The sequence below is a fragment of the Pseudophryne corroboree genome, chromosome 1 (genome assembly GCF_028390025.1).
Source record: "Pseudophryne corroboree isolate aPseCor3 chromosome 1, aPseCor3.hap2, whole genome shotgun sequence".
Classification (NCBI taxonomy): Eukaryota; Metazoa; Chordata; class Amphibia; order Anura; family Myobatrachidae; genus Pseudophryne; species Pseudophryne corroboree.
The window spans coordinates 553,875,688-553,897,428 of NC_086444.1; positions in this window are offsets into that span (position 1 = coordinate 553,875,688).

A 21,741-nucleotide genomic window follows, 5' to 3' on the forward strand; every position below is an offset into this window, starting at 1 on the left:
CTACCCAGTGGGCTGTTACAGTCATATAGTCCTTAGTCTGCCCTGTTCTACTTGTCCACATGTCCGTGATTTTTTAGGACACTGAGGACACTTTTTCTGATGTCTCTGTACATTCTTGGTATCTCCTGCCACTGGAATTATACAGCAGTATCACTGGAATTATACAGCAGTATCACTGGAATTATACGGCAGTGCCACTGGACTTATAAGGCAGTACCACTGAATTTAGAGGGCAGTACCACTGGACTGGATTTATATGGCAGTATCACTGGACTTATACGCCAGTGCCACTGGAATTATATGGCAGTATTACTGGAATTATCTGGCAGTACCACTGGATTTATACTGCAGTACCACTGGACTGGATTTATACGGCAGTATCAGTGGAATTATATGGCAGTACCACTGGAATTATACGGCAGTATCACTGGAATTATACGGCAGTACCACTGGATTTATACGGCAGTACCACTGGACTGGATTTATACGGCAGTATCACTGGATTTATACGCCAGTACCACTGGAATTATAGGGCAGTATCACTGGAATTATATGGCAGTATCACTGGACATATACGGCAGTCTCACTGGACTGGATTTATACGCCAGTACCACTGGATTTATATGGCATTACCACTGGACATATACGGCAGTATCACTGGAATTATATGGCAGCACCACTGGACATATACAGCAGTATCACTGGACTGTATTTATATGCCAGTACCGCTGGAATTATACGGTAGTACCACTGGAATTATACGGCAGTATCACTGGAATTATATGGCAGTACCACTGGAATTATACAGCAGCAGAGGACACCACCACTGTGACTGGACAGATGCAGCACAAGACACCACCACTGGACTGATGCAGCACAACACAGCACCACTGGTCTGGACTTATACAGCAGCACTGGACATATGGCAGCAGAGGACACCAACACTGTGACTGGACTGATGCAGCACAAGACACTACCACTGAACTGATGCAGGACACGTCCTTTCCCTACACTCTCCAATGCCGGAGTGAAAATGGCGGTGACGCAGCGATGGCTCTTTATATGGAATCCAAACCCCGCGAGAATCCGACAGCGGGATGATGACATTTTGCTTCGTTCTGTTTTCCGAGTCAGGCGGGAAAACCCGAGCCTGACTCGGATCCGGGCTCGGGTAGTGAAGTTTGGGGGGGTTCAGTTCTCAGGGAACCGAACCCTCTCATCTCTAATGGGGACCACAACCTGGCGCCGAGGGCGAGACATAAGGGAGAGGAAAGAAAAACACAGAAAAGACTGAGAAAGGTAGTGAAAAACTGACAGAAAGAAGAAATTATAAATTAACACAAAAGCTGGAAAATAAAAAGAAGAAAATGACAGGTAGGACACAAGGAACAAAGGAGAAAATACACCAGTCAATACACCAAGGGGTCAACTTACAAAGGTGGGAGTTCTATTTAAGATGGGATGTTGCCCATAGCAACCAATCAGATTCTACTTCTCATTTATCTTCCACCTTCTAGAAGATAATACCTGGAATCTGATTGGTTGCTGCGGGCAACATCCCATCTTAAATAAAACTCTCATCTTAGTAAATTTACCCCATATTTTATTCAAGCCACACTTCACCTGCTCCTAACATCCACAAAGATAAAATCCCTAAGATGGATGCCTACAACCATCCTGAAATGGACCTAAAAACCCCACCCCCTAACTATAAATCCATAGGCTAACCAATCTCACCCCACCTTACACAAAGCCTCCTACAGAAACATTAACCCATCCCTGCCCAGAGGTAAGCATCCGCAGGCTCAGGGTGTTTAATCACCTACATGCATATAAAATGAATTCTGTCCTACCACTCACAGAACTGTGTCATAGACTCAGTTAATTTCATCCATTTGGCCTTAATGAATATCAATCATACAGCTGCTTTCTGTGCTTTAGGGATGCCTTTATTATGTAGATTCATTTATTCCACTGTTTTTGGTTTGAATTAGTATTTTTACTTAGAGATGAGCGGGTTCGGTTCCTCGGAATCCGAACCCCCCCGAACTTCAGCCTTTTTTTGCACGGGTCCGAGCAGACTCGGATCCTCCCGCCTTGCTCGGTTAACCCGAGCGCGCCCGAATGTCATCATCCCGCTGTCGGATTCTCGCAAGACTCGGATTCTATATAAGGAGCCGCGCGTCGCCGCCATTTTCACACGTGCATTGAGATTGATAGGGAGAGGACGTGGCTGGCGTCCTCTCCGTTTAGATTAGATTAGAGAGTCAGAGACACTTGAGTTGATTTACTAATTTGGGGAGCATTAGGAGGAGTACTCAGTACAGTGCAGCAGAGTTTTGCTGATAGTGTGACTGACCACCAGTTTAGTTTTAATCGGTTCTCTGCCTGAAAAAAAATGATACACAGTCACATACCATATCTGTGCTCAGCCTCAGTGTGCTGCATGATAATATGATAATGATAATATATCATCTATGTATGTATTATATCTGACTGTGCTGAGTGCTCACTGCCAGTGCTGCTCACACAGCTTAATTGTGGGGGAGACTGGGGAGCAGTTATAGCAGGAGTACAGTGCACACTTTTGCTGCCAGTGTGACCACTGACCACCAGTATATTGTCTGCCTGAAAAAGTTAAACAAACACTCCTGTGGTGTTTTTTTTTTTAATTCTATAAACGCATTCTGCTGACAGTGTCCAGCAGGTCCGTCATTCATTATATTATATAAATATTTACCTGCAGTAGTGTTATATTTTTTTTGTTCATCTCTATCATCTTTATCATCTCTATATTAGCAGACGCAGTACGGTAATCCACGGCTGTAGCTACCTCTGTGTCGTCAGTGCTCGTCCATAATTGTATACCTACCTGTGGTGGGTGTTTTTTTTTTCTATCTTCTTCATACTAGTAGTTCAGCAGTCTACTGACAGCGTCCAGCAGGTCCGTCATTATATATTATATATACCTGCAGTAGTGATATATATATATTTTTTATATCATTATCATCTCTATACTAGCAGACGCAGTACGGTAGTCCATGGCTGTAGCTACCTCTGTGTCGTCAGTCACTCGTCATCCATAAGTATACTAGTATCCATCCATCTCCATTGTTTACCTGAGGTGCCTTTTAGTTGTGCCTATTAAAATATGGAGAACAAAAATGTTGAGGTTCCAAAAATAGGGAAAGATCAAGATCCACTTCCACCTCGTGCTGAAGCTGCTGCCACTAGTCATGGCCGAGACGATGAAATGCCAGCAACGTCGTCTGCCAAGGCCGATGCCCAATGTCATAGTACAGAGCATGTAAAATCCAAAACACAAAATATCAGTAAAAAAAGGACTCAAAAATCTAAAATAAAATCGTCGGAGGAGAAGCGTAAACTTGCCAATATGCCATTTACCACACGGAGTGGCAAGGAACGGCTGAGGCCCTGGCCTATGTTCATGGCTAGTGGTTCAGCTTCACATGAGGATGGAAGCACTCAGCCTCTCGCTAGAAAAATGAAAAGACTTAAGCTGGCAAAAGCACAGCAAAGAACTGTGCGTTCTTCGAAATCACAAATCCACAAGGAGAGTCCAATTGTGTCGGTTGCGATGCCTGACCTTCCCAACACTGGACGTGAAGAGCATGCGCCTTCCACCATTTGCACGCCCCCTGCAAGTGCTGGAAGGAGCACCCGCAGTCCAGTTCCTGATAGTCAGATTGAAGATGTCAGTGTTGAAGTACACCAGGATGAGGAGGATATGGGTGTTGCTGGCGCTGGGGAGGAAATTGACAAGGAGAATTCTGATGGTGAGGTGGTTTGTTTAAGTCAGGCACCCGGGGAGACACCTGTTGTCCGTGGGAGGAATATGGCCATTGACATGCCTGGTGAAAATACCAAAAAAATCAGCTCTTCGGTGTGGAAGTATTTCAACAGAAATGCGGACAACAGGTGTCAAGCCATGTGTTGCCTTTGTCAAGCTGTAATAAGTAGGGGTAAGGACGTTAACCACCTCAGAACATCCTCCCTTATACGTCACCTGCAGCGCATTCATCATAAGTCAGTGACAAGTTCAAAAACTTTGGGCGACAGCGGAAGCAGTCCACTGACCAGTAAATCCCTTCCTCTTGTAACCAAGCTCACGCAAACCACCCCACCAACTCCCTCAGTGTCAATTTCCTCCTTCCCCAGGAATGCCAATAGTCCTGCAGGCCATGTCACTGGCAATTCTGACGAGTCCTCTCCTGCCTGGGATTCCTCCGATGCATCCTTGAGTGTAACGCCTACTGCTGCTGGCGCTGCTGTTGTTGCTGCTGGGAGTCGATGGTCATCCCAGAGGGGAAGTCGTAAGACCACTTTTACTACTTCCACCAAGCAATTGACTGTCCAACAGTCCTTTGCGAGGAAGATGAAATATCACAGCAGTCATCCTGCTGCAAAGCGGATAACTGAGGCCTTGGCATCCTGGGCGGTGAGAAACGTGGTTCCGGTATCCATCATTACTGCAGAGCCAACTATAGACTTGTTTGAGGTACTGTGTCCCCGGTACCAAATACCATCTAGGTTCCATTTCTCTAGGCAGGCGATACCGAAAATGTACACAGACCTCAGAAAAAGACTCACCAGTGTCCTAAAAAATGCAGTTGTACCCAATGTCCACTTAACCACGGACATGTGGACAAGTGGAGCAGGGCAGACTCAGGACTATATGACTGTGACAGCCCACTGGGTAGATGTATTGACTCCCGCCGCAAGAGCAGCAGCGGCGGCACCAGTAGCAGCATCTCGCAAACGCCAACTCTTTCCTAGGCAGGCTACGCTTTGTATCACCGCTTTCCAGAATACGCACACAGCTGAAAACCTCTTACGGCAACTGAGGAAGATCATCGCAGAATGGCTTACCCCAATTGGACTCTCCTGTGGATTTGTGGCATCGGACAACGCCAGCAATATTGTGCGTGCATTATATCTGGGCAAATTCCAGCACGTCCCATGTTTTGCACATACCTTGAATTTGGTGGTGCAGAATTATTTAAAAAACGAGAGGGGCGTGCAAGAGATGCTGTCGGTGGCCAGAAGAATTGCGGGACACTTTCGGCGTACAGGCACCACGTACAGAAGACTGGAGCAACACCAAAAACGTCTGAACCTGCCCTGCCATCATCTGAAGCAAGAAGTGGTAACGAGGTGGAATTCAACCCTCTATATGCTTCAGAGGTTGGAGGAGCAGCAAAAGGCCATTCAAGCCTATACATCTGCCCACGATATAGGCAAAGGAGGTGGAATGCACCTGTCTCAAGCGCAGTGGAGAATGATTTCAACGTTGTGCAAGGTTCTGCAACCTTTTTAACTTGCCACACGTGAAGTCAGTTCAGACACTGCCAGCCTGAGTCAGGTCATTCCCCTCATCAGGCTTTTACAGAAGAAGCTGGAGACATTGAAGGAGGAGCTAAGAAAGAACGATTCCGCTAGGCATGTGGGACTTGTGGATGGAGCCCTTCATTCGCTTAACCAGGATTCACGGGTGGTCAATCTGTTGAAATCAGAGCACTACATTTTGGCCACCGTGCTTGATCCTAGATTTAAAACCTACGTTGTATCTCTCTTTCCGGCAGACACAAGTCTGCAGGGATTCAAAGACCTGCTGGTGAGAAAATTATCAAGTCAAGTGGAACTTGATCGGTCAACAGCTCCTCCTTCACATTCTCCCGCAATTGGGGGTGCGAGGAAAAGGCTACGAATTCCGAGCCCACCCGCTGGCGGTGATGCAGGGCAGTCTGGAGCGACTGCTGATGCTGACATCTGGTCCGGACTGAAGGACCTGACAACGATTACGGACATGTCGTCTACTGTCACTGCATATGATTCTCTCACCATTGAAAGAATGGTGGAGGATTATATGAGTGACCGCATCCAAGTAGGCACGTCAGACAGTCCGTACGTATACTGGCAGGAAAAAGAGGCAATTTGGAGGCCCTTGCACAAACTGGCTTTATTCTACCTAAGTTGCCCTCCCTCCAGTGTGTACTCCGAAAGAGTGTTTAGTGCAGCCGCTCACCTTGTCAGCAATCGGCGTACGAGGTTACTTCCAGAAAATGTGGAGAAGATGATGTTCATCAAAATGAATTATAATCAATTCCTCCGTGGAGACATTGACCAGCAGCAATTGCCTCCACAAAGTACACAGGGAGCTGAGATGGTGGATTCCAGTGGGGACGAATTGATAATCTGTGAGGAGGGGGATGTACACGGTGATGAATCGGAGGATGATGATGAGGTGGACATCTTGCCTCTGTAGAGCCAGTTTGTGCAAGGAGAGATTAATTGCTTCTTTTTTGGTGGGGGTCCAAACCGACCCGTCATTTCAGTCACAGTCGTGTGGCAGACCCTGTCACTGAAATGATGGGTTGGTTAAAGTGTGCATGTCCTGTTTATACAACATAAGGGCGGGTGGGAGGGCCCAAGGACAATTCCATCTTGCACCTCTTTTTTCTTTAATTTTTCTTTGCATCATGTGCTGTTTGGGGAGTAGTTTTTTGAAGGGCCAGCCTGCGTGACACTGCAGTGCCACTCCTAGATGGGCCAGGTGTTTGTGTCGGCCACTAAGGTCGCTTAGCTTACTCACACAGCTACCTCATTGCGCCTCTTTTTTTCTTTGCGTCATGTGCTGTTTGGGGAGTAGTTTTTTGAAGGGCCATCCTGCGTGACACTGCAGTGCCACTCCTAGATGGGCCAGGTGTTTGTGTCGGCCACTAGGGTCACTTAGCTTACTCACACAGCTACCTCATTGCGCCTCTTTTTTTCTTTGCGTCATGTACTGTTTGGGGAGTAGTTTTTTGAAGGGCAAGCCTGCGTGACACTGCAGTGCCACTCCTAGATGGGCCAGGTGTTTGTGTCGGCCACTTGGGTCGCTGAGCTTAGTCACACAGCTACCTCATTGCGCCTCTTTTTTTCTTTGCGTCATGTGCTGTTTGGGGAGTGTTTTTTGGAAGGGCCATCCTGTGTAACACTGCAGTGCCACTCATAGATGGGCCAGGTGTTTGTGTCAGCCACTTGGGTCGCTGAGCTTAGACATCCAGCGACCTCGGTGCAAATTTTAGGACTAAAAATAATATTGTGAGGTGTGAGGTATTCAGAATAGACTGTAAATAAGTGTAAATTATGGTTATTGAGGTTGATAATACTATGGGATCAAAATGACCCCCAAATTCAATGATTTAAGCTGTTTTTTAGGTTTTTTTGAAAAAAACACCCGAATCCAAAACACACCCGAATCCGACAAAAAAAATTCAGTGAGGTTTTGCCAAAACGCGTTCGAACCCAAAACACGGCCGCGGAACCGAATCCAAAACCAAAACACAAAACCCTAAAAATGTCCCGTGCACATCTCTATTTTTACTAGGGATGAGCGGGTTCGGTTCTCAGAGAACCGAACCCTACCAAACTTCACCATTCGAGTCTGGTTCCGAGCCAGGCTCAGGTTTTCGCGCCTGACTCGGAAACCACAACGAGGCAAAATGTCATCATCCTGCTGTCGGATTCTCGCAGGGTTTAGATTCCGGCATTGGAGAGTGTAGAGAGAGGACGTGTCTCTGTTCTCTCAGTATCCTCAGTGTCCGTGTCCTGTGCTGAATCTGTCCAGTCACAGTGCTTGTGTCCTCTGCTGCCATATGTCCAGTACTGTCCAGTGGTGCTGTGTTGTGCTGCATCAGTTCAGTGGTGGTGTGTTGTGCTGCATCAGTCACAGTGGTGGTTTCCTCTGCTGCCATATGTCCAGTGCTGCTGTATAATAAGTTCCTTCCAGCAGTGGCGGAACTAGCAAGTGGTGGGCCCAGGTGCGACAAAATGCTTTGCCCCCCCCCCCCCCCACATCCCATCCAAGTCCACCCCCTCACCCCTGGAGAGGATCTGGTGTGGGGGACCTGCTCAGGGCCAGAGAAATGGATACCTAGCAACAGTGCCGTAACTAGACATTTTAGCACTGTGTGCAAGAAACGGCATCGGAGCCCCACCCCTGCATGCAAAACAGGGGCAGTGCGCGTCGTAGGCGCGCGCAAAAATACATAGTGGCGTGGCTTCGCGGGGAAGGGGTGTGGCCACAAAATAATACCAATTCCTAAAACGGTGCACAGTAGTCTCCATTCTTCAAATTACGCCGCACAGTAGCACCACTACACCAGGTAGAGACCCTTTTACACCTTACAGCGAACAGATTCCTCTTTTTACACATTACGGCAGACAGCGTCCCCTTTTTACACATTACGGCAGACAGCGTCCTCCTTTTTATACATTACGGCAGACAGCGTCCCCTTTTTACACATAGCGGCAGACAGCGTGCCCTTGTTACACATAGCGGCAGACAGCGTGCACTTTTTACACATTACGGCAGACAGCGTACACTTTTTACACATAACGGCAGACAGCGTGCCCTTGTTAAACATAGCGGCAGACAGCGTACACTTTTTACACATAACGGCAGACAGCATCCCCCTTTTTACACATTACGGCAGACAGCGTCCCCTTTTTACACATTACGGCAGACAGCGTACACTTTTTACACATAACGGCAGACAACGTACACTTTTTACACATAGCGGCAGACAGCGTGCCCTTGTTACACATTACGGCAGACAGCGTGCCCTTGTTACACATTACGGCAGACAGCGTGCCCTTGTTACACATTACGGCAGACAGCGTGCCCTTGTTACACATTACGGCAGGCAGATTCCCCCTTTTTACACGTTGCGGCAGGCAGTCCCCCGTTTTTACACATTGCGGCAGGCAGATTCCCCATTTTTACACATTACGGCAGGCAGATTCTCCCTTTTTACACATAGCGGCAGGCAGATTCCCCATTTTTACACATTGCGGCAGGCAGATTCCCCATTTTTACACATTGCGGCAGGCAGTCCCCCCTTTTTACACATTGCGGCAGGCAGTCCCCCATTTTTACACATAGCGGCAGGCAGTCCACCCTTTTTACACATTGCGGTAGGCAGTCCCCCATTTTTACACATAGCGGCAGGCAGTCCCAACAAATAAAGAAAGAAAGAGACAGAAAGAAATAAAGAAAGAAAGAGACAGAAAGAAAGAAAGAAATAAAGAGAAAGAAAGAAAGTAGAATCATACTTACCCTCTCCGCTGGCTCAGGCTCCTCGTGCAGCTTGACGATTCCCGGGCAGTAGACGAGGTGGAGGAGGGAGCCGCAGCAGCGCTGTGTTATTGGTGGAGGCGCTGCTGCTGCTGCCCCCCTGCTTCACTATAGGCTGTTCTCGGAAGACAGCCTATAGTGAAGCAGAGGGGCAGCAGCAGCAGCGCCTCCACCAGTAACAAAGCGCTGCTGCGGCTCCCTCCTTCACCTCCGTCCTCCTCCTTCCCCCGTCCGTGCCGCTGCTCTTCTCCTCTGTGGGCGGCTGTGCGCTGCGGGCAGCGGTTCCCCGCAGCGCACAGCGGCATGTAATGAGTCAGTTTGACTCATTACATGCTTGGGCCCCTGGACAGAGGCGGGCCCAAGTGCAACGCACTGCTTGCCCTGCCAGTAGTTCCGCCTCTGCCTTCCAGTGTTGCTGTGTTCTCCTGCATAAGACCAGTGGTAGTGTCCTGGGCATCAGTCAGTCCAGTGACCATTCACAGTGGTGGTGTCATCTGCTGTCATATGCCCAGTGCTGCTGTATAATTATCTGTGTTGTCCATCATCAGACCAGTGCTAGTGTCCTGTGCATCAGTGAGTCCAGGGACCAGTCACAGTGGTGGTGTCCTCTGCTGCCATATGTCCAGTGCTGCTGTATAATAAGTCTCTTACAGTGTTGCTGTGTTGTGCTGCATCAGACCAGTGGTAGTGTCGTAGCCATCAGTCATTCCAGTGACCAGGCAGTCACAGAGGTATACGCAGGGGTGTAGTGAGGGTGGCTCCAGAGGAGCGCGAGCTCAGGGCGCCAAAAAAGTTAAAGGGCGCTCTGCCAGTCACCACCTTCCTCCCTTCCTGCGGGCCACTGTACTGGCAGCCGCAGAGCAGGAGGAGGAGAAGTAGATGTGGCACACACTGACTCAGACTTGGAGACTGTGCAACAGAGTTACTTCTGTACTGAAACACCACTATCTGCCTCCCCTGCTGCAGCACCTCCGCTCCTGCAGCACCTCTCTCTTTCCTGTACTACAGTATCTCTCTCTGCCCTAGCTGCTACAGCACCTCTCTCTGCCCTGGGTTCTGCAGAACCTCTCTCTGCCCTGGCTGCTGTAGCACCTCTATCTGCCACAGCACCTCTCTCTGCAGCAGCTGCGGCAGCAACTCTTTCTGCCCCGGCTGCTTCAGAGAGAGGCAGGCAATTTTGGGAAGTCGGGGAGGGGGGAAATTTTGGTGCATTATTTTCATTGGGAGTTTGGGGAGTTTCAAGTCTTTAGGGGATCCCATTTAGGGCTTTATTTGAATTGAGGAATTGGGGGGTTGTGAGGTCAGGTCAGTCGGGACATATATAAAGTGTTTTTAATTTATTTGAATTAAACAAGTAAATAGTTAAATACAGCTACTTCCATAGCAGCTCTACCATCTTGTAATCTGAACAAGGGGCTCAACCATTGGGGGTAATTCTGAGTTGATCGCAGCTTCAAGCTTGTTAGCAATTGGGCAAAACCATGTGCACTGCAGGGGAGGCAGATATAACATGTGCAGAGAGAGATAGATTTGGGTGGGGTGTGTTCAATCTGCAATCTAAATTGCAGTGTAAAAATAAAGCATCCAGTATTTACCCTGCACATAAACAAAATAACCCACCCAAATCTAACTGTCTCTGCAAATGTTATATCTGCCCCCCCTGCAGTGCACATGGTTTTGCCCAACTGCTAAAAAAATTCCTGCTGCGATCAACTTGGAATTACCCCCACAGTGTACTGTGTATAAGGGGCTCAACCATAGTGTAACGTGTATAAGGGGCTCTACTGTGTGGTGTAACATGAATAATGGACACTACTGTGTGGTGTAATGTGAATTGGTACTGTACTGTGGCCACATATCTTCCTAATGAAGCCATACCTCTATATTGATGTCTTCGACAAGCACTGACCATATTTTAAACATGCGGGGCACCCAAAGGAAACTTTTACCCTGAGGTCCACAAGGACTAGAACTTGCCCTGTCACCAATTTAGGATTTTTAAATATTGTTTCTTTCTAAATGTAACATGCCGCCACATGTGGGCCCGGCCCCCAATTCAGTACATGGGATGGGGGGCGCCAAAACATACTCTTGCTCTGGGCACCATGGTGCCTAGCTACACCTCTGGGTATACGCAGCTGCTATATGTCCACTGCTGCCGTATAATAATAATAACAACAACAAGTCCCTTACAGTGTTGCTGTGTTGTGCTGCATCAGACCAGTGGTAGTGTCCTGGCCATCAGTCATTCCAGTGACCAGGCAGTCACAGTGTGTCACAACTGAGGGCCTGAGCTGACGGGAGGCAGCCTCAGTTGTAGGGGCTGAGATGTACCGGAACCTGGGAGGTTGTATCAGACCCCTGGACATGTAAGTAACATGAATAATAACTGCCCGAAGGCGTGACCACGACAACTTGGATAAAAGTCAATGATGTTTATTATGACAACTCCGCAACACAGCAGCAGTAAAAGAAAACATAAAAGTCAGCAAAGAATAAATACAGTTCCTGGGTACTACAGGGTGGCAGGAGCCACAGGGCACTGGTATTGTGAGATAGTTCTTATAATCTTCTAGATGGAAAGTCCTTACCAGGCCCGACTGTAGCAATGGAGATAACCCAGGATTGTACCAGCTGGTGTTCCAGGAAAAGCTGGGTTGCTGAAGATAAAACGGCTGCTGTGGATACTGGCTGGAACCAGACTGTTGTTAGCACGGAGTGGATACTGGCTGGAACCAGTTAAATAATAAATGAAGCTTGAGAGCGATGCAATATGAATGAAATGTAGAACTTGAGAGCGGAGAAATAATAATACCGGTGGAGAGTGGTAAAGTGTAGAAAGGACACCGGCCCTTTAAGAGAAGCTGTACTCTGCTGGAAGCTGGGCTGGAAGCAGGTAATGCTGTAGCTGGAAACAGATGAATCCACAATGGATCGGAGAGTCAGGCTACACCGCAGGTGGAATGCTGGTGCGGGTCTCTATGGTGGAAGTCTTGAGACAGGAGCTGGAACCTGGAAGACAATCACAGGAGAGAGACAAACAGGAACTAGGTTTGACAACCAAAGCACTGACGCCTTCCTTGCTCAGGCACAATGTATTTATACCTGCAGCAAGGAAGGGATTGGCTAGGCAATTATGCAGATTAACAATACTGACAACAGATTGGAGGAAATGATCAGCTGACAGAATCCAAGATGGCTGCGCCCATGCAGACACTTGGAGGGAAGTTTGGTTTGTAATCCATGTGGTAATGAAAACAGTAATGGCGGCGCCGGCCACTGGAGACAGGAGACGCCAGGCTGACAAGTGCACATCCAACCACGCGGACACAGCGGAGGCCGCGGCTGACGTAATCGCCACTCTGACACTCTGCATGCAGAAGCTCAGGGACGGCGGCGGAGGCCGCGGGAGACGCCATGCCAGATGTAATAAGGCGTTACTGTGACAGCGTCTCAGAGAGACAGGAGAGGATGCAGGAATGTGAACATTAGGATAACAGATGGGATCCGGTCCTGGAGCGCTGAGCCAGCCTTAGGAGGCATCTGATGGGTAAGAAATGGCGTCCAGATACCCGGATCGTGACAGCACCCCCCCCTTTAGGAGTGGCCCCAGGACGCTTCTTTGGCTTTTGAGGAAACTTGGAATGGAATCTCCGGACCAAGGCAGGAGCATGGACATCAGAAGCATTGGTCCATGAACGTTCCTCAGGGCCGTAACCCTTCCAGTCAATAAGATACTGTAGTTGACCGTAACGGTGACGTGAGTCCAGGATCTTGGCCACTTCATACTCAACGCCTCGTTGAGTTTGGACTTTCGGAGTTGGAGGAAGTGAGGAATGAAACCGATTCAAGATCAGCGGTTTCAACAGGGAAACATGGAATGTCCTGGGTATTTTTAAGAAGGGAGGCAACTGAAGTCTGTAAGCAACAGGATTGATGACTTGTTCAATCTTGAAAGGACCGATATAGCGAGGTGCAAACTTCATACTGGGAACTCTTAACCTCAAATTCTTCGTGGATAACCATACCCGATCACCCACCTTGAGAGCAGGAACTGCTCGACGCTTCTTATCCACAAACTTCTTGTACCTGAACGATGCCTTGAGCAGAGCTGATCGTACGCTCTTCCAGATATTGGCAAACTGATGCAAGGTGATATCCACTGCGGGAACAGAAGTTGCTGGAAGCGGTTGGAACTCAGGGACTTTAGGGTGGAATCCAAAGTTAGTGAAGAATGGTGTTGAAGCAGATGAAGAATGATACTGGTTGTTATGACAGAACTCGGCCCAGGGAAGTAATTGAACCCAGTCATCTTGAGAGGAGGACACATAGATGCGGAGGAAGGCCTCCAAGTCCTGATTCACCCTCTCGGTTTGACCATTGGTCTGAGGATGGTAAGCCGTGGAAAACTTTAGCTTGACTTGAAGGACTTGACATAAACTTCGCCAGAATTTGGCTGTGAATTGAACTCCTCGATCTGAGATAATTTCTTCAGGAAGACCGTGGAGTCGGAAGATCTCTTGTATGAATACTTGAGCCAACTTGGAAGCTGACGGAAGACCGGTGAGAGGAATGAAGTGTGCCATCTTGGTGAACCGGTCAACTACCACCCAGATGGTATTGAACTTGTTGCACATGGGTAAATCTGTAATAAAATCCATCGACAAATGGGTCCAAGGTCGACGGGGAACAGATAGTGGAACCAGTTGCCCCGCAGGCGACTGGCGGGATACCTTATGTTGAGCACACTTTGGGCAAGATGCAATAAACTCCAAGACGTCCTTTTTCAGAGTTGGCCACCAATAGGACCTAGAGATAAACTCCAGGGTTTTTTGGATACCTGTATGTCCGGCAAAACGGGAAGCATGGGCCCAATGCATGAGCTTCTTCCTTAGCATCGGTTTCACAAAACTTTTCCCTGATGGGGGCGTAGAGTCCATCCCTACCGTGGAGAATGCCAACGGATTTATAATAGGATGCTTGTCTGAAGACTCTGACTCATTTTCTTGCTCCCATGAGCGGGAAAGGGCATCGGCCTTGCGATTCTGAGAGCCCGGACAGAACTGGAGTTTAAAATCGAACCTGGAAAAGAAAAGTGCCCATCTGGCCTGACGAGGGTTGAGACATTGTGCGCCTTTCAGATATAAAAGGTTCTTGTGGTCTGTAAGTATGGTGATTGAATGAGAAGCTCCCTCCAACAGATACCTCCACTCTTCTAGAGCGAGCTTGATGGCTAGCAACTCCTGGTCGCCAATGGCATAGTTGCGCTCAGCTGGAGAGAACTTCCGGGAGAAGAAACTGCAAGGGTGTAAATGGCCATCTTTAGCCCTCTGAGATAACACCGCTCCTACTCCAACGGAGGAGGCATCCACCTCTAAGATGAAAGGAGAGTCGATGTCAGGCTGTTTCAGAACAGGCGCAGAGATGAACCTTTGTTTTAAAAGATGAAATGCTTGCATGGCTTCTTCAGACCACTTGGACGGGTTAGCACCCTTCTTAGTGAAAGCAGTAATAGGCACCACAATGGTGGAAAAGTCTCGTATAAACTTTCGGTAATAGTTGGCGAACCCTAAGAACCTCTGGACCCCTTTGAGGGTTAAGGGTACCGGACAATTTTGGATTGCTTGTAGTTTCTCAGGATCCATCTCTAGTCCGGAACCGGACACAATGTACCCTAGAAACCAGGGACGTGCAGTCAGGGGAGGCAGGGGAGGCAGTGCCTCCCCTGTCATTCCTGATTAAAAGAATACAAAGAAGATAGTTATGGCACATATTGTGTGTCATAAGTATCTTTTTTATATCATGTTAATGTTTTTACAAGTAAAATTGCTTTGTAAAAGCTTTTGTGCGGCACCGAGAACAGTGCCTCCCGCTGTGCACTGTAAGTGGGCGGAAGCAGGGGGCGGGGTCATGTAAAGGGCTGTAAAAGCCCATTGAAAATAGTAATGCAAGCGGCACCTATGTAAGTGCCGCAGAACAGCAGGGGCATTGTGATTGGGCAGCACTGACAGTGACTATATCCGGCTGTCACTGCCAGTGCTGTAAGGGGGAACATCTAAACGACCTGCACAGAATGGAAGCGTCTGGAGCAGCCAGCGTCTGGTAAGTGGACGAGTCAGTGTGTGTGTGTGTGTGTCTGACTCGATCTGTCCCCGCGTCTCTGTCTCCTAGGCCCCGCTGTCAGTGCCCCCTGCCCGTCCGGCATTAACACCCCCGCTCTCCGTCCGCGGCGGCAGTGTAACAACTACTGCTGCGCCGCGGCCAGTTTGTGATAGCAGCGCAGCGGAAGGCTTTCATAGCCCTCCCTGCGCCGCATACTCACTGGGACCCGGCGCCTTCTCCCCCACGTGTGATGTCACTGCCACCGCCACCGGCACGCCCAGATCCCTGGACTCCACATCCCAGCACCTGACCAAAGTGATGGAGAAGGAACGGGCAGAGCGGGTGCCGCTGCGGGGAGGTGATGTTTGGACGCCGCACAGATATTACAGGTGAGTGCTTTACTGTTGCTTCTCCCTATGCCCTCCCTATCGCCCAACATCTCTCTATGCCCTCCCTACCACCCCTCATATCTATGCTCTCCCTACCGCCCTACATCTCTATACCCTCTCTACCGCCCCACGTCTCTATGCCCTCCCTACCGTCCAGCGTCTCTATGCCCTCCCTACCGTCCCGCGTCTCTATGCCCTCTTTACCGCCGCGCGTCTCTATGCCCTCTTTACCGCCGCGCGTCTCTATGCCTTCCCTACCACCCTGCGTCTCTATGCCCTCCCTACCACCCTGCGTCTCTATGCCCTCCCTACCGCCCTGCGTCTCTATGCCCTCCCTACCGCCCTGCGTCTCTATGCCTTCCCTACCACCCTGCGTCTCTATGCCCTACCTACCGCCCTGCGTCTCTATGCCCTCCCTACCGCCCTGCGTCTCTATGCCTTCCCTACTACCCTGCGTCTCTATGCCCTACCTACCGCCCTGCGTCTCTATGGCTTCCCTACCACCCTGCGTCTCTATACCCTCCCTACCACCCTGCGTCTCTATGCCCTCCCTACCGCTCTGTGTCTCTATGCCCTCCCTACCGCCCTGCGTCTCTATGCCTTCCCTACCACCCTGCGTCTTATGCCCTCCCTACCACCCTGCATCTTATGCCCTCCCTACCACCCTGCGTCTCTATGCCCTCCCTACCACCCTGCATCTCTATGCCCTCCCTACCGCCCTGCGTCTCTATGCCTTCCCTACCGCCCTGTGTCTCTATACCTTCCCTACCACCCTGCGTCTGTATACCTTCCCTACCACCCTGCGTCTGTATGCCCTCTTTACCGCCCCGCGTCTCTATGCCCTCTTTACCGCCCCGCGTCTCTATGCCCTCTTTGCCGCCCCGCATCTCTATGCCCTCCCTACCGCGCCGCGTCTCTCTGCCCTACCTACTGCCCCACGTCTCTCTGCCCTCCCTACCGCCCCGTGTCTATATACCCTCCCTACGGCCCCACGTCTCTCTATGCTGTCAATGCCGCCCTGCGTCTCTCTATGCCCTCCCTGCCAGGACAGTCGGGAAGTATGTAATAGGTCTTGCAGAAATTTAACTCCAGGCCCATGAGGATCTTAATCTGGCACTGTGTAGGGATACACACTACATGTGTAAGGCAGGTGAGACCTCTCCTCTCCCGTATAGCTCCCTGCAGCCCAGCTCATTACCAGTTCATTAGTAGCCTAGAAATTATTAATAGGAACCACAGGCAGAGCCGCGGAGAACATGAAACTAGCATTTCTGCCCGAAAATGTTTTTTTTTTTTTTAATTGTGCTCACTTTCCTCTCTCGACACTTCACCTCTGTTGCACCTCTATGCCAGATGCTCCGTCGGCTCTCTGTCCTTTGCAGAATCAATCCCCCTTCTCCCCCCTTCTCCCTCCCCCCTCTCGCTCTCTCTCCCCTCCCCTGTCTCTTTCTCCCCTCCCGTCTCTCTCTCTCTCCCCTCTCACTCCTCCCCTCACTCTCTCTCTCTCCCCTCCTCTGGATTAGAATAAAGTTTGTAAGTATAATTTTCATTTTTACAGGTACCCCTAATGGATTCTACATGGACAAATGGACGTGATCGGCGTGGGATGTAGGTAAGTAATCTCTCTCTCATTTTACAGGTACCCCTATTGGATTCTACTGGACAAGTGGACGTGACCGGCGTGGGATGTAGGTAAGTATGTGTGAGTGTGTAAGTGTGTGTTAATAAATTTTTACTTTCACGGTGTGTGTGTTGTGTTTTTATTTGGGTATTTTTGTTGTTGTAGAACTACAGGTACCAGCGGGCCCGTTATTTCCCTGCATGCTGGTACTTGAGGTTCTCCAAGTACCAGCAAGCGGAGGAGGCTTGCTGGGCCTTGTAGTTCCACAACAAAAAAACATATTCCTTTGTTTTACACACTTATGGCTATCAGCCCGGCACCCACCGCCCAGGGGTGCTGGGGACAGCCTCGGGCTTCACCTCTGGCCCTTGGGTGCCTGGAGGGGGGGGGACCTCTTGATTTAAGGGGTCCCCACTCCTCCAGGGAACCCCGGCCAGGGGTGACTAGTTGGGGGGGTAATGCCATGGCCGCAAGGACCTACATGAATGTGTCCCCCGGCTGTGGCATTATGTCCCTGGCTAGTGGAGCCCGGTGCTGGTTTTAAAAATATGGGGGACCCCTACATCTTTTGTCCCCCATGTTTTTGGAACCAGGACCGGACTGAGCCCGGTGCTGGTTGTCTAAATACGGGGAACCCCTGTCCAATTTTTGTTCCCTGTATTTAAACAACCAGGACCGGCTCAAAGAGCCCGAGGCTGGTTATACTTAGGAGGGGGGACCTCACGCATTTTTTTTCCCATTTTTTAAATCATTCAGACCCTTTTCCATTAAGTTAATGGAAGCCCTGGACAGCAAAATTGCATTCATGTCCTCCTCCCACTCCCTTCCCAGTCCCAAACACTAATTTTATTTTTTTTCTATAAAAAAGTACAATATATCACAAGTATGATGAGCAGGCAGGCAGCGGGCATTGGCGTCATCAGACTGAGATGCAAATTAGTGGCGGAGGGCTGGGTCAGTTGATGGTGGGCGAGTTTGTAAGCCATTGGTGGTGGCAGCGGGCATCGGCTCAGGGGCAGTAGTGGGCATTGGCTCGACGGCGGTAGGGGTCATCGACAGGATTTGGCGGACATTATGGCTGTAGTGCCTCACCAGCCACTGACCTCACCGCACGCCACTGCTAGAAACGGAATGGACTTGACTTCAAAGACGCATTTCTCTAATTTGCAATAGAGATGATTGACACGGAGACGGGACAGAACCTCTTTAACCCAAAAACGATGTTCCTCTAAATCGTTGGCAAAAATGAGGATATCGTCTAGATAGACCACGACATGACGGTATAGAATGTCTCTGAAGATCTCATTGACAAAATGCTGGAAGACAGCTGGAGCATTGCTCAATCCGAAGGGCATGACGAGGTACTCATAATGTCCGTCACGGGTGTTAAAGGCGGTCTTCCACTCGTCCCCCTCACGGATCCGGATGAGATTGTATGCACCTCTCAAGTCCAGCTTTGTAAAGATGGTAGCTCCGCTAACTCTGTCAAAGAGCTCAGTAATCAGGGGTAAAGGATAACGGTTCTTGATGGTAATGTCGTTCAAACCTCTGTAGTCGATGCACGGCCGCAGACCACCATCTTTCTTTTTTACAAAAAAGAAGCCTGCGCCGGCTGGGGAAGAAGAAGGTCGAATGAACCCCTTTGCTAGGTTCTCTTTAATGTATTCCTCCATAGAATGCGTCTCAGGCAGAGACAACGGATAAGTTCGGCCTCGAGGTGGAACCTTCCCTGGAACGAGATCAATCGGGCAGTCCCATTCTCTATGAGGAGGAAGGATATCAGCAGAAGCTTTACTGAACACATCCGTGAAATCTTGATATGGAGGAGGTGGAACATCAGACGACCTGTGGGAGGAAGAACAGACAGGCAATACTTTAAACAAACATGTCTCAGCACAGGAGGAACCCCATGCCAGGATTTGCGTAGTCGTCCAATCAATTGTAGGATTGTGAAGACGGAGCCATGGAAGGCCCAGGACCACAGGATGTGTGGCTCTTGGAATCACTAAAAAAGAAATAAGTTCGGAATGAAGAACTCCCACTCTCAGACGAACTGGTAGAGTCCTTAAAGAAATAACTGCATCAAAAATTTTTCTGCCATCCACGGCAGTTAAAGAAATGGACGAAGGAAGTCTCTCGGTGGGTAGGGACCACCGTTTAACATAGGCTTCGGTAATAAAGTTCCCAGCTGCTCCGGAATCAAGGAGGGCAATGACGTTCCGATAACGTTGAGCAACTTGAAGCGAGACTGGGAGATTACAATCTTGAGGAGATGGAGAGGAGATCATTACTCCTAGCCGGCCCTCTCCTTGGCGAGCTAGGATTTGGAGTTTCCCGGACGTTTGGGACAGGCAATAATGGTGTGAGACGGAGCTGCACAATAAAGACAGAGAGACTCGGAGAGACGTCTTCGGCGCTCAGCAGGAGTTAAACGGGAACGGCCAATTTGCATGGGCTCATCTTTAGTTGGTGACAGTTGGCGAGGAGGAGGAGCAGAAGATTTTGGAGCAGATGATCTTCCACGCTCAGTTGCTCTCTCTCTGAAACGTAAATCAACTTTCGTGCAGAGTGAGATTAGCTCATCTAACTTAGAGGGTAAGTCTCTGGTAGCTAACTCATCTTTAATACGCTCAGATAAGCCATGCCAGAATGCAGCATACAGGGCCTCGTCGTTCCATGCCAGTTCGGATGCCAGGATCTGGAACTGTATCAGATATTGTCCTACAGTACGTGACCCCTGGCGTAAACGGAGAATCTCGGATGAAGCTGAGGTTACCCGGCCTGGCTCGTCGAAGATGCGCCTGAATGTTGACACGAAGGCAGTGTAGGAAGATAGCAGGGTGTCGGACCTCTCCCATAACGGTGATGCCCAATCAAGGGCTGAGCCACTGACAAGAGAAATAATGCAGGCAATTTTTGTACGGTCACTGGGAAAATTGCCAGGTTGTAGCTCAAACTGAATCTCACACTGGTTGAGAAATCCCCTGCAGAATCTTGGAGATCCGTCAAATTTTGCTGGCGTTGGAAGATGAAGACATGGAGCAGAAATGGGTAAGGTGGGTGGGGTTATAGCTGGAGTCACTGTGGTTGACGCACCAGACGCGCCTGATCCACGGAGAGTTGTCTGAATCCCATCCACCCGAGTAGAGAAATCCTGGAGACAGCGGATGATGTGGCCCTGTGCAGCCTCCTGATGTTCTAGTCGGGCTGCCAGTTCTTGCATCGGCCTGGCCGCTTGATCCTGGTCTCCGGCTGGATTCATTAGGTCAGTGCTTACTGTCACAACTGAGGGCCTGAGCTGACGGGAGGCAGCCTCAGTTGTAGGGGCTGAGATGTACCGGAACCTGGGAGGTTGTATCAGACCCCTGGACATGTAAGTAACATGAATAATAACTGCCCGAAGGCGTGACCACGACAACTTGGATAAAAGTCAATGATGTTTATTATGACAACTCCGCAACACAGCAGCAGTAAAAGAAAACATAAAAGTCAGCAAAGAATAAATACAGTTCCTGGGTACTACAGGGTGGCAGGAGCCACAGGGCACTGGTAGTGTGAGATAGTTCTTATAATCTTCTAGATGGAAAGTCCTTACCAGGCCCGACTGTAGCAATGGAGATAACCCAGGATTGTACCAGCTGGTGTTCCAGGAAAAGCTGGGTTGCTGAAGATAAAACGGCTGCTGTGGATACTGGCTGGAACCAGACTGTTGTTAGCACGGAGTGGATACTGGCTGGAACCAGTTAAATAATAAATGAAGCTTGAGAGCGATGCAATATGAATGAAATGTAGAACTTGAGAGCGGAGAAATAATAATACCGGTGGAGAGTGGTAAAGTGTAGAAAGGACACCGGCCCTTTAAGAGAAGCTGTACTCTGCTGGAAGCTGGGCTGGAAGCAGGTAATGTTGTAGCTGGAAACAGATGAATCCACAATGGATCGGAGAGTCAGGCTACACCGCAGGTGGAATGCTGGTGCGGGTCTCTATGGTGGAAGTCTTGAGACAGGAGCTGGAACCTGGAAGACAATCACAGGAGAGAGACAAACAGGAACTAGGTTTGACAACCAAAGCACTGACGCCTTCCTTGCTCAGGCACAATGTATTTATACCTGCAGCAAGGAAGGGATTGGCTAGGCAATTATGCAGATTAACAATACTGACAACAGATTGGAGGAAATGATCAGCTGACAGAATCCAAGATGGCTGCGCCCATGCAGACACTTGGAGGGAAGTTTGGTTTGTAATCCATGTGGTAATGAAAACAGTAATGGCGGCGCCGGCCACTGGAGACAGGAGACGCCAGGCTGACAAGTGCACATCCAACCACGCGGACACAGCGGAGGCCGCGGCTGACGTAATCGCCACTCTGACACTCTGCATGCAGAAGCTCAGGGACGGCGGCGGAGGCCGCGGGAGACGCCATGCCAGATGTAATAAGGCGTTACTGTGACAGCGTCTCAGAGAGACAGGAGAGGATGCAGGAATGTGAA